The sequence below is a fragment of the Schistocerca gregaria genome, chromosome 3 (genome assembly GCF_023897955.1).
Source record: "Schistocerca gregaria isolate iqSchGreg1 chromosome 3, iqSchGreg1.2, whole genome shotgun sequence".
NCBI classification, from domain to species: domain Eukaryota; kingdom Metazoa; phylum Arthropoda; class Insecta; order Orthoptera; family Acrididae; genus Schistocerca; species Schistocerca gregaria.
This window is the reverse complement of record NC_064922.1, coordinates 873,405,624-873,417,358: the sequence shown is the minus strand read 5'-3', so window position 1 is coordinate 873,417,358 and position 11,735 is coordinate 873,405,624. Positions and strand designations below refer to the sequence as shown.

The 11,735-nt window shown below is 41.5% G+C and overlaps 1 long non-coding RNA gene across 1 annotated transcript; it reads right to left on the bottom strand.

Moving 5' to 3' along the window:
- Positions 1-4,870: 4,870 nt before the first annotated feature.
- Positions 4,871-10,429, bottom strand: LOC126354936 (uncharacterized). The gene is made up of 2 exons (XR_007565409.1): positions 10,327-10,429; positions 4,871-5,175 (listed from the first exon to the last, which is right to left on the bottom strand). It is a non-coding gene; the product is annotated as an uncharacterized LOC126354936 (long non-coding RNA).
- Between the last annotated feature and the right edge of the window lie 1,306 nt (positions 10,430-11,735).

Below are 11,735 nucleotides of genomic sequence, written 5' to 3'. Positions count from 1 at the left end.
AGTCCAAGCTAGTACAAATGGACAATTTAGGTTGCATGACGGCTCAAAGAGACCACATCACCAATAACTGAATTCTCTGATTACGATGATACGGAGACATTTAGCAATAAAGCTAAGACTTTGCAACTGTTTTAGTGCAAAAGTGAATTACAAGAAAATTAATTAATACCTTATAAATAACTGAACTGTACCGTATAATAAAGTACAAAGCCGTTTTGAAATGTCTAGATGGTAATGAAATACAGTTTCTTAGAACAGAAATTAGAATTGGAAACTAAGTAAATGAAAGAAGGGGCAATAATATAATCTATAGGTAACACTGCCCGCTGTAAGGACAGAAGAGACCAAGATGGCAACTGTGTTGGAAGTTAAAACTATTTTAAATTTATTTAAGGTTGGATGTGGGAGTAATGTGAGGTGATCCATATGAAAACGGAACAGAATATATATTTAAGAAAGATATGAAGAAGAAGAAGAAGAAGAAGAAAGGTTTGAAGAATTAAATGAGTATTTTATCAGTATTATGTAAAAGATGCTAGGAGAGAAGAGTAAATGGTTAATTGTAAATGAAGAAACTGAATGAGATGGGTAACGACCATAGAGTTTTGGAAGGAGTGGATACAGCTGTGAGGCCTTTTTTTACAACATGTGCCTGAGAGTGCTTGTCTGTGTGTGTGTAGGCTCGCACGCGCGCCTCGTGTGTGTGTGTGTGTGTATGTGTGTGTGTGTGTGTGTGTGCGTGGGTGTGCAAGATAGTTTAAAAGTGATACAGAAGGCATTTTTTCAGCTAATTGTCAGAAGTTTCTATTGCATACTATATTCTTTAGTGACAAAAACATGTCATCAGGCAGAATATTCTCTGACAAAAATAGATTTGTAACGTGAAAGACGAATCAGAAAATAAGATGCAATCCAACGATAGTGGATAATTTGGATGTAAAAATCATTTGTTTTTTCATAAACTAGCTTCCAGCCCTCAATCCCATGTCGAAAGGCCAAGAAACGGTACTAATAAAATAAGTAATTAATCTGAACTTAAATTCAAAACGTTACATGTATAATGTTTTGAATTCACACCTGCCTGAAAACATGTAGGGTCTCCGCGAGCAAACAGAAGTGCCGCAACTCGACGTGGCATGGAATCGACTAATGTCTGAACTGGTGCTGGAGGAAACTGACTCCACTAATTCTGCAGCTCTGTCCATAAATCAGTAAGAGTACGAGAGGGCAGTGGGGGGGGGGGGGGGGGGGGGGGAGGGATGAGGCGAGGGAATCTCTTCTGAACAGCTCGTTACAAGACCTCCCAGATATGCTCAATAAAGTTCATATCTGTCGCGTATGTTGGCCAGCAAGAGTGTTTAAACTGAGAAGAGAGTTCCTGGAGCCACTCTGTAGCAATTCTGGGCGTGTGGGGTGTCGCATTGTCGTGCTCGAATTGCCCAAGTTCGTCGGAATGCACAATGGATATCAATGGACGTACGTGATCAGGCATGATTCTGTCTGAGTCGTATTTATCACTGCAAGTGCACACACCTAACACCATTAGAGAACCTCCACCAGCTTGAACAGTCCCCTGCCATGAGTCCATGGAGTCATGAGATTGTCTCCATACCCATACACGTCCATCTGCCCGATACAATCTGAAACGAGACTAGTCCGAAGAGGCAACATGTTTCCACTCATCAACAGTCCACTGTCGGTGTTGACGGGCCCAGGCGAGGTGCAAAGGTTTGTGTGGTGCACTCATCGAGGGTACATCAGTAGCCCTTCGGCTCCGAAAGGCCGTATTGATGATGTTTCGCACGCTGACAGTTGTTGATGGCCCACCGTTGAAATCTGAAGCAATTTACGGTAGAGCTACGATTCTGTCACATTGAACGATTCCTTTCATTCGTTGTTGGCGACGTTCCTGCAGGATCTTTTTCCGCTCACAGCCATGTAGGAGATTTGATGTTTTACTGGATTCCTGATATTCACATTACACTCGTGAAAGTGGCACAGGAAAACCCCCACTTCATCGCTGACTCGGAGATGCTGTGTCCCATCGCTCGTGCGTTGGCTATAACACCACGTTCAAACTCACCCGTCGTAGCAGCAGTAACCGATCTAACTGCGCGAGATACTTGTTGTCTTACACAGGCACTGGCGACCTCAGCGCCTGTTTACATATATCTCTGTTTTAATACACTTGCCTATACCAGTTTCTTTAGCAATTTAGTGTAATTTTCCCTCTTGCGTTTTACTCTTGACCCCGTTAATAGTACAGGAGGAGGAATTTGTCGACAAAATGCAGCTTTTGATTCAGAGACAATAAACGCTACAGACAGAGTCGTGAAAAGAATTGCACAGAGCCTTCTTCTTCTTCTTTTTCCCAAACTGAACCCGCGTCTTCACGGGTCTGCATGTAAATCTGGCCGTGGCATTGTTAAAGATAGCGGTTCGCCAGATGACCTTCCTGTCGTCCCTTCCCCTCCCTGGAGGATGGATGTGTGCCCCTTTATTTCTGAGTCTAATGTTATCCCATGTGAAAATGTGAGAACTTTTTTTTGAACTGTTCTGCGAATCGTGTAGCTGAGGCGGACAAAAGTCCCAGATCGATATTCACCAAGTCGAATGCACGAATACTCCTATAACCCACTTACAGGCTGACTGCTACACCGGCCGCCATGGGTTAATCCGTCGTGTGGATTCGAAGCAGGACTGCTTGCCTCCTCTAATGCCAGAAGTGAAGTGCTAAGGCACGCAGCTAATCGGGGTGTCATAATCGCACAGGGTAATAAGAAGCAACCTCTACGGATTTATATTTGTGGCAATGTGTTGTAGGTGAGAAGACATTGATCGTTCCTGGTTCTTTTCTCTCTCAACTTTCGAGATTACTCCTGAAAGTACTGAAAGAAAAGAACTGCCAGAATATAAATACAACGGATTTGGGGATTTATTTGATGTGAAACTTGAGTGTCATTCGTCTGAGTTACTTACAGGAAAATTAACAGCAAATTGAAGGTGGAACGTGGAGGGGGAGGGAGGAAAGTGTAGGGAAAAGATTACTGACTTCAGCTGCGCCGGGACATTTCGTAGAATCAGCAGCGACGAGTGATTCGAAGCTGGGATTTCCTGCTTACTTGGCTGTTGGTTTAACCTCTCCATCATCTCGGCACGTCTCACGGCCGACCCCCATTCCCACCGAGAGCCATCGATCCCTAGTCCCTGTTCATTTACTCCGTGCTCCTATTCAGATTTTCGCAGGAGGTCGGACATACGCGTGCATGTGAACTGAAGAAGGTGGATCCAATGCTCATTTAGGCGAATCAGTTATATGAATGAATGGCGTCTGTTCTTTCCTATATATGGAAAAGAACAGACATTACCCATTCATATCATTAAAACTAACTGTGTTGTAATTTCAGTTATTTAATTACCAATGAATCATTACTGCTCCATATTTTAATGTAAGATAAATCATGACATTAACTAAACTCAAATCTCACTTTTCATTCCCCTTAACTGTAAATGTTTCTCTGTATTAAACTCCTTATGTTGCTCACTGATATGCCTAATATGAACATAATATCTGTGCTCTAACTACTTTTCTCAAAGCCCGTTTGCTGTTGTAGCAAAATATTTTCAGAAACTGCTGCTAGTCTCCGTCATTTTAGAATATATATTATACCCTGTGTTTAGCAGAGGTCTCGCAATTACTTCTGTCTCCGATCTTCTAAACAGGTTTTATTCTAGCTGATTTCCTGTTCTCTTTAATTTTCCTTTTAATCCAGCTTCCAATGACATAGTTTAATAATCTAGATTTCAGTATGGGAGATGTATACTTAACCAGTTCTGAGTCCAACACTACCCAGTTTCTCTGTTTCTCATTTTACGCATTGCAGCTTCTAATTCCTTCACTTCTGTCCTTTCTCCTGTACTCCCTTCTTCTTTTCCATATTTTTCATATTTTTAGTTCCATCACGTCTACTATCCAAAGTCTGTATAATAGCACAGACGATCTGTCTTATTAATCACTTCTACTCTTGCATTATATTTTGTATTTCTGTTCAAATTCATCATCATTTTACAAGCAAATTTCTATCTGCCATAGACATCATTTACCGATTACAAAATAAATCTATCCCAGCTTTCTTGATTGGTTTGCCGACGTAGTTCATTAGCTTCTTCAAGCAATATTTTATATCCCTTTCTATATTCAGCTGTCCTGTTCTGTGAACAATTCAAACTTGTAAAATTCGTTCTCTTCATCAATATATGCAATTCATTATTCCTATATTTGTTAAAAATATTGTTTTCTTAAGGATTAGTCGTGGTTTTACTCATTCAATAGTTTAATACATTAAAGAGAGGATGAAACAAATCGAAGTAGATGATATTAACCAGTTGCTTCATTTCACATTATGTTTTGGTTTTGCTTTATCGTTGCCTGTTAGTGGTTTACAAGTAAAGAAACCATTTGTACTAAACTCTATCAGTACCACCTGTCCTATGGTCGAGCAGTGGATGCAAAGTTTATTAGAGAAGTAATTTTGAGATTTGTAATAATAACCGCTATTTTAATATTCCTGAGAGTACACTACTGAGTGTGATAGTGAAAAAAATCTCGTTAGCGCTTCGTGGTGTGACTTCTAGTCGTATTACAAAACCATAAATGTCCAAAGTAATAACAAGATTCTTAAGTCAACGTATTTTTGTACTTGTCGTTTTACATGAAAGATATGTTGTGTAGATGTAGACAGAATAGAGAGAATATGGCACAATAATAATTTTTTAATCTGAATACTTACGTAAAGCCATCAGATAAAGTAGCAACGTTAACAGGATAAGCCACAAGACAATACCAAATAAAACAAAAATAAAAGAGTCGTTTCAATAGGAAATGGAAAATTTATTGAGAATTAAAGTCAGTTTCAGATTTAATAGACAAACAGAAACGTTAACCAAAAGGTGTCTGTATGAACTCCAGAGTGATGCCGACTTGGAAGCCGTTCGCCATTGTTATTGCACTTAGCCGACGACGTATGGGTAGTATCCATAGTAGACCTGCTCGCTGCCACGCAGCGCCTCCCTGGGCGCAGCAGGGATCGGCACTGGGCCAGGACGTGGTAGGGGCAGAGGACCGGGCACAGCCAGAGCCACGCACACCACAGCCAGCACCACAAACAGGAACACCTGTGGCAAAGAGAACACCTATGGTCAGAGACTGCACATTGCAGCCAGAGCAACAAAAGGAACATCTTTGGTAGAAGCCGGCCGCGGTGGTCTCGCAGTTCTAGGTGCGCAGTCCGGAACTGCGCGACTGCTACAGCCGCAGGTTCGATTCCTGCCTTGGGCATGGATGTGTGTGATGTCCTTAGGTTAGTTAGGTTTAAGTAGTTCTAAGTTCTAGGGGACTGATGACCACAGCTGTTAAGTCCCATAGTGCTCAGAGCCATTTGAACCATTTTGTTTGGTAGAAAGAAGTCAAAGACTCACAAAAGGCAAAATGTTACAAGGATATCATCTCTGTTGAGAGACATTACACCAAAAGAACACTACAAACAGGCACACCTCTGACAAAAAGAGCCATTCAACACAGTACGCACTATGCGCAACAAGTGTCTGTTGCAAGAGCAACATCTCAATCAGTCTCATTGGAAGAATTGGCTGTGATAGAATATATACCTACCATCACTTACATTGCAAAGTTGCTGTGTTTGCTGTCATATGTGTATTTAATTGTCTGCTTAGTGGACATATGCATCAGTATGAATCATATTTACTAGGATCCACAAGCTAGGCATACAGCTATACCTAATTTCAGGCTCATATACATTTCTGCAAAATCCCATATTTTACACGTCAGCAAGGCTGCTTCTTGCATTACAATTCTTGCTTGGTTTCATTCAGTATTTTGTAGATTCTTTAACATTTCCATGCAGGCAGTATACTTGGACTGTCATATCAACTGAGGGAAGTGCATAGATGTGAAACTATGGAAATCTTAGAATAATTACCATTATAGTCTCTCTAAGATGGACGGAAATAGTCACAAATAATGTTGACATACTTCTTAAGGCGTCCATAGTATTTAGCTACATGTAACTAAGAACTCAAAACTGATGTCTAATACACCCTCGTTCCTCCTTCATCCTCCCTTCTCCAACCTCTGTGACATATATCACCAGCTATGAAACAGCTAAACCTAACCTTCCTTTCGTGTTTGTATCTATTTTAGAGTAATTTCTGTTAGCCCTTACGATAACAGCAGAATTAATCCTCCAAAGATATTTCCTACATTTTGACGATAGAATTCTACCCAATTTCCTATTCAAACTTGGTTTCCTGAAGTATGTTACAAGTGTGAGACATATGATTTGAGACCTCTGTTCTTTACTGCAACTTATAATAGATATGTGAGAGTGAAGAGTACTCTTTGTCTTGCCCTGGGTCAATGCTCGATTCCTTAATCAATATAGCCCAAACCAATGAAATGCTTCTTAAGAATTCGTCTTTATGCTAATATACTCATACTGGTCATTCTCTGTGTGACATTCACTGGAACCGTCATTCATAACCTTCTTCTTACATTATACTTATTACGAGTTCAATCGTGACAAAAGAAATTGATCACCATGGTAGTCGCAATCTGTGTACATGCATTACCCATTGGTAATAATGAGAGCATTATTGAAATCTATTGGACATTTTAATGTTACGCAGTCAAATATAGAGTAATGTTCATTGCAACTTAAGACCTATATATTTCTGGTAGTAAAATGTATGCACGCTCCCTGACACCTCATTGATGCTGTAACACACAAACATCCAGGTCTTACACATCTCATTAAAACATGGAAACATCATCAGCATCACGAAGATTGGGAGTAAAATTGCGCATTATATTACTGGAAATCGATACTGCAACTGAGTATGTTTTCAACATTATTTACACCATCGTTGCTATGGACAAAGAGGAATTTTGTCGGTAAATTTCTCTTTATCAGTCAGCACTATTATACATATGTCAAACATGACGAGGTAGCATTGTGGTTCAGGCACTGGATGCTTATTCGTGACATCGAGGCTAGGGATCCAAATTTAGTATCTGCAAACAATTTGAAACAAACACCAAGATGTACAGACTATGCTTCTTCAATCCTAGTTAAAGCTCCATAGTTAATGAGCTAAAAGTTCACATAATCTTAAACTTTAACATTTTTTATAATGTGAAGACGTTAAGTTATACTTATCAAGAACACGCAATCAACGTATTTATTTGTAAGAATGAGTGCTGATTCCTCTACAGGCTTGTTACGTCGACGTCTACGTAGGGTAGGACGAGACAAACAGGAAGATGAACACACAATCACTGCAGTGTACTACCTAATCCATTCTCAATCGATCGATGGAAAACACTAACAACCTTGATTGTTCTACATGCTGCTGCGTACATACACTTATTACGATTGCAAATTCCTTATTTGGATTGGGACTGCAATACAGTGATGCCCCACAAATATGACGAAGCTATACTCGCTTTAAATATTCTGCCCAGAGAGTCGTACATACTTTCCTCTCTCAGTAGGTTAAATCTAAATGAATGTCTGTTTTACTACACTCTCACAGAATGTTTTACCCATTAGGTGTGCTTCAGAGAAATAGTTGACACAGAGTCTCCTTGGTAACTATAGAAGAATTGTACTACAGGCACTGTTCCTTATTTGACAATTTTACGAGCGGAGCACTCTGTACTCGACAGGAAGAAACAAATATGTTCTGCTTGGAGTCTGACAAAACTAATCTTGACCTCGCTGACTTCTGTACGTTTCTAAAATATGTAGTTTCACAAGCTAGAATACGTGCAAGATTAAACTTTACTCTTTCTTGTTTTTCAATTTTCTTGAGAATGACCAACAAGTGGACCAAATTTACCTTCAGACCTTTAGTGACCGCACCCTATGTTCTTGGTTAGCGATATGTTTAACATGTTAAATTATTAGTCTATCTTTTAGTAATAGTTTGCCATGGGTAATTCGAACCCGGAAGAATCCTGTGTGCTGGCAAATGACACAGGTCTCAGTTCTTAGAAAAGACTGAAAGAGAGACGTGCAAACTATCAGCCTGTCTGGGCAATGTTAGTAACTAGTACATATTTTACTCTTGTGTTTGACGCTTATTTTGGAAAACTAGATATCTCTTATATTGGAATCCACATGGATGACGGATGCAACGATCGTGTGAAACCTAGTTTTCGATTTTGATTCACGTGATCCTTTAAGGGTGAAACTATCAGAGCTCAAGTTGATACCATGTTTGTGCGCTAGTGCAAGCCCTTCGATAAAGTTACAGACCGTAGCTTACTAACAATAATATGTGCTTACGGAATACGAACACAATACACGATTGACTCTAAAACTTCTTAGCAAACATAACTTGTATTGTGCCATCAACGCCTGTAGAGATAACAGGATCTGGCTCACCTCAAACAACTGTGAGGGAACAATTACAGTTTACTGTGTGAGACGTAGTCATCTTTTAGATGCCAGAACGAATAAATAAAGTTACGTCATTAGTCTTTGGTTTGTCTGCAGGTAAATGTTTTCAATGTTGGTACATATTGAAATTCGTGCACCACAATACCGCAGCAGACCGCTAGAGGCCCCAAACGAAACTTGGGCGACCCATCACAGAATATTGCCCAAAAGTGTGGACGGGTACCAAATCAGACTAAATGGAGACACTGAACGTATAATGGACAGAGCGAACGGTTACAAATTTGGTTGAAGCATAGGAGTGTGTCATGGAAGTTCTGGAAAAACTGAGTTGGCAAATGCTAGAAGATAGACTCCAACCGTCCCCCGAATTCCAAAATTTTAAGAACCCATGAATAATTTATTACAGTACTAGTGCCTCCTGTATATTATTCCAGCAGAGACCAAGAAGGCAACTGTAGTCTGATTTCTACGTGCACAGAGAAATGTAAGTAGTCGTACACCCACGCTTCAGCCGTGCACGCAGTGGGAACAATGAAACTTGATAGCAGATTAAAACTGTGTGACGGACCGAGACTCAAACTCGGGACCTTTGCCTTCCTCGGGCAGGTCCACTACCATCTGAGCTACCCAAGCACGACTCATGCCCAGTCCTCACAGCTTTACTTCTGCCAGTACCTCGTCTCCTACCTTCCAAACTTTACAGAAGCTCTCCTGCGAACCGACGGCCGGTGTGGCCGTGCGGTTCTAGGCTCTTCAGTCTGGAACTGCGTGACCGCTACGGTCGAAGGTTCGAATCCTGCCTCGGGTACAGATGTGTGTGATGTACTTAGGTCAGTTAGGTTTAAGTAGTTCTAAGTTCTAGGGGACTGATGACCACAGCTGTCAAGTCCCATAGTGATCAGAACCAATTTCTTTTTCTCCTGCGAACCTTGCAGAAATAGCACTCCTGAAAGAAAGGCAAAGGTCCCAAGTTCGAGTCTCGGTCCGGCACACAATTTTAATCTGCCAGGAAGTTTCACATCAGCGCACACTCCGCTGCAGAGTGAATATCTCATTCTGGGAAGAATGGTACAAATGACTTTGAGCACTATGGGAGTTAATATCTGAGGTCATCAGCCCCCTAGACTCAGAACTACGTAAACCTAAATAACCTAAGGACATCACGTACAATCATGCCCGAGGAAGGATACGAACCTGCGACCATAGCAGGCAGTGGGAAGAAACACTGAACCAATTTCTTTTTCTCCTGCGAACCTTGCAGAAATAGCACTCCTGAAAGAAAGGCAAAGGTCCCAAGTTCGAGTCTCGGTCCGGCACACAGTTTTAATCTGCCAGGAAGTTTCACATCAGCGCACACTCCGCTGCAGAGTGAATATCTCATTCTGGGAAGAATGGTACAAATGACTTTGAGCACTATGGGAGTTAATATCTGAGGTCATCAGCCCCCTAGACTCAGAACTACGTAAACCTAAATAACCTAAGGACATCACGTACAATCATACCCGAGGAAGGATACGAACCTGCGACCATAGCAGGCAGTGGGAAGAAACACTAAAATGTGGTACAATTGAAGTATTCTCTGCCATGTGCATCACACTAGAACTCTTTAGAGATACCTCAGATTTGGATAGAGGGTGGGGGGGGGTGATGATTCTCAGACGAAAAGTATCCTCTGTCACAGACGCTACGGTGGTTTTCAGAACACAAACGCAGCTGTGGATGTAACTTTAGCTTTATAAGACCTTACGTGATAATCACACTTTGATAAAAGTTTCTAACAATAGGAGGCAACAAGATTGGGTCAAATGTGACGATACCAAAGTATAGATGTGGGCGCTGTACTCACGAGAGTCTTCATGGTGTCACCTTCGGTTTGCTGTCGTCGACTGATGCCGGTGTCTGACGGCCTCGCCTTTATACTGGTGGTGGTTACGCGAGCGCAGAGCGCACCGCTGCCGCAGAGAAGGGCGTGGCGGAAGGCGGTCCAGCGAAACGGGGCGGCCAGAGCCTGGCTGGCGGACGTCCCAGGGGGCCCGCGCTGTCGTCACGAGGGCGACCCTTGACCAGCGTCCATTCAAGGTCACCCACACTAGGAAAACAACTGCGCAACCACAAGACATATCCCACACCAACAAAACTATCTCAGTTTCCCTAAAGAAAATTTCCAGTTAATTGAAGTAACTGATGTGACAAGTAACTCAACATTGTTGTTGTTGTGGTCTTCAGTCCAGAGACTGGTTTGACGCAGCTCTCCATGCTACTCTACCCTGTGCAAGCTTCTTCATCTGCCAGCACCTACTGTAGACTACATACTTTTGAATCTGCTTAGTGTATTCATCTCTTGGTCTCCCTCTACGATTTTTACCTTCCACGCTCCCATCCAATAATAAATTGGTGATTCCTTGATGCCTCAGAACATGTCCTACCAACCGATCCCTTCCTCTATTCAAGTTGTGCCACAAACGTCTCTTCTCGCCAATCCTATTCAATACCTCATCATTAGTTATGTGATCTACCCACCTAACCTTCAACATTCTTCTGCAGCACCACATTTCAAAAGCTTCTATTCTCTTCTTGTCCAAACTATTTATCGTCCATGTTTCACTTCCATACATGGCTGCACTCCATACAAATACTTAAAACGTCCACTTAGAAAAATTAATGAATTACTGTGCTGATAAACCTTTTACATTATTTGATTTTCAAACAGCTGAGCAGAACTGAACGTACTGACATTTCGCTCTTTACCTAATCTGATCAACACTGAACTGACAGTCAATACTTTTAGCGCAACGCAGTCTGACTTTCAGTAATCCCTACAAGAGAATGGCCCTGACTAACATTAACCTATACGTTTCACAAATCACTTACCTCACAAAAATCTTCGGTACTCGAACTACTGCAATACTGCGAGTGCCACTACTGCCAGATGAATAAAAGATTCTAACTACTGAAGGCACTAACTACTGATAGGCATAGCTAGCAAAAGAAAGATTTTGATAGAGAAAAAGCAATGTATTTACCTTAATAGTGTTCAAAAGTCATAATATATATAGCATTTCATGGCATTCAGTCTCACAAAATTACTGTCTCTGATGCGCACACATCCGCTCTCAAAACTCCGCCATCTCTCTCCCCACATCCACCACTGCTGGCGGCTCACCTCCAACTGCGCAACGCTACGCGCTGTTAACAGCCAACTGCCCAACACTACAATAGCATATACTCCAACAATGCAAACCAACCACAGCTTTC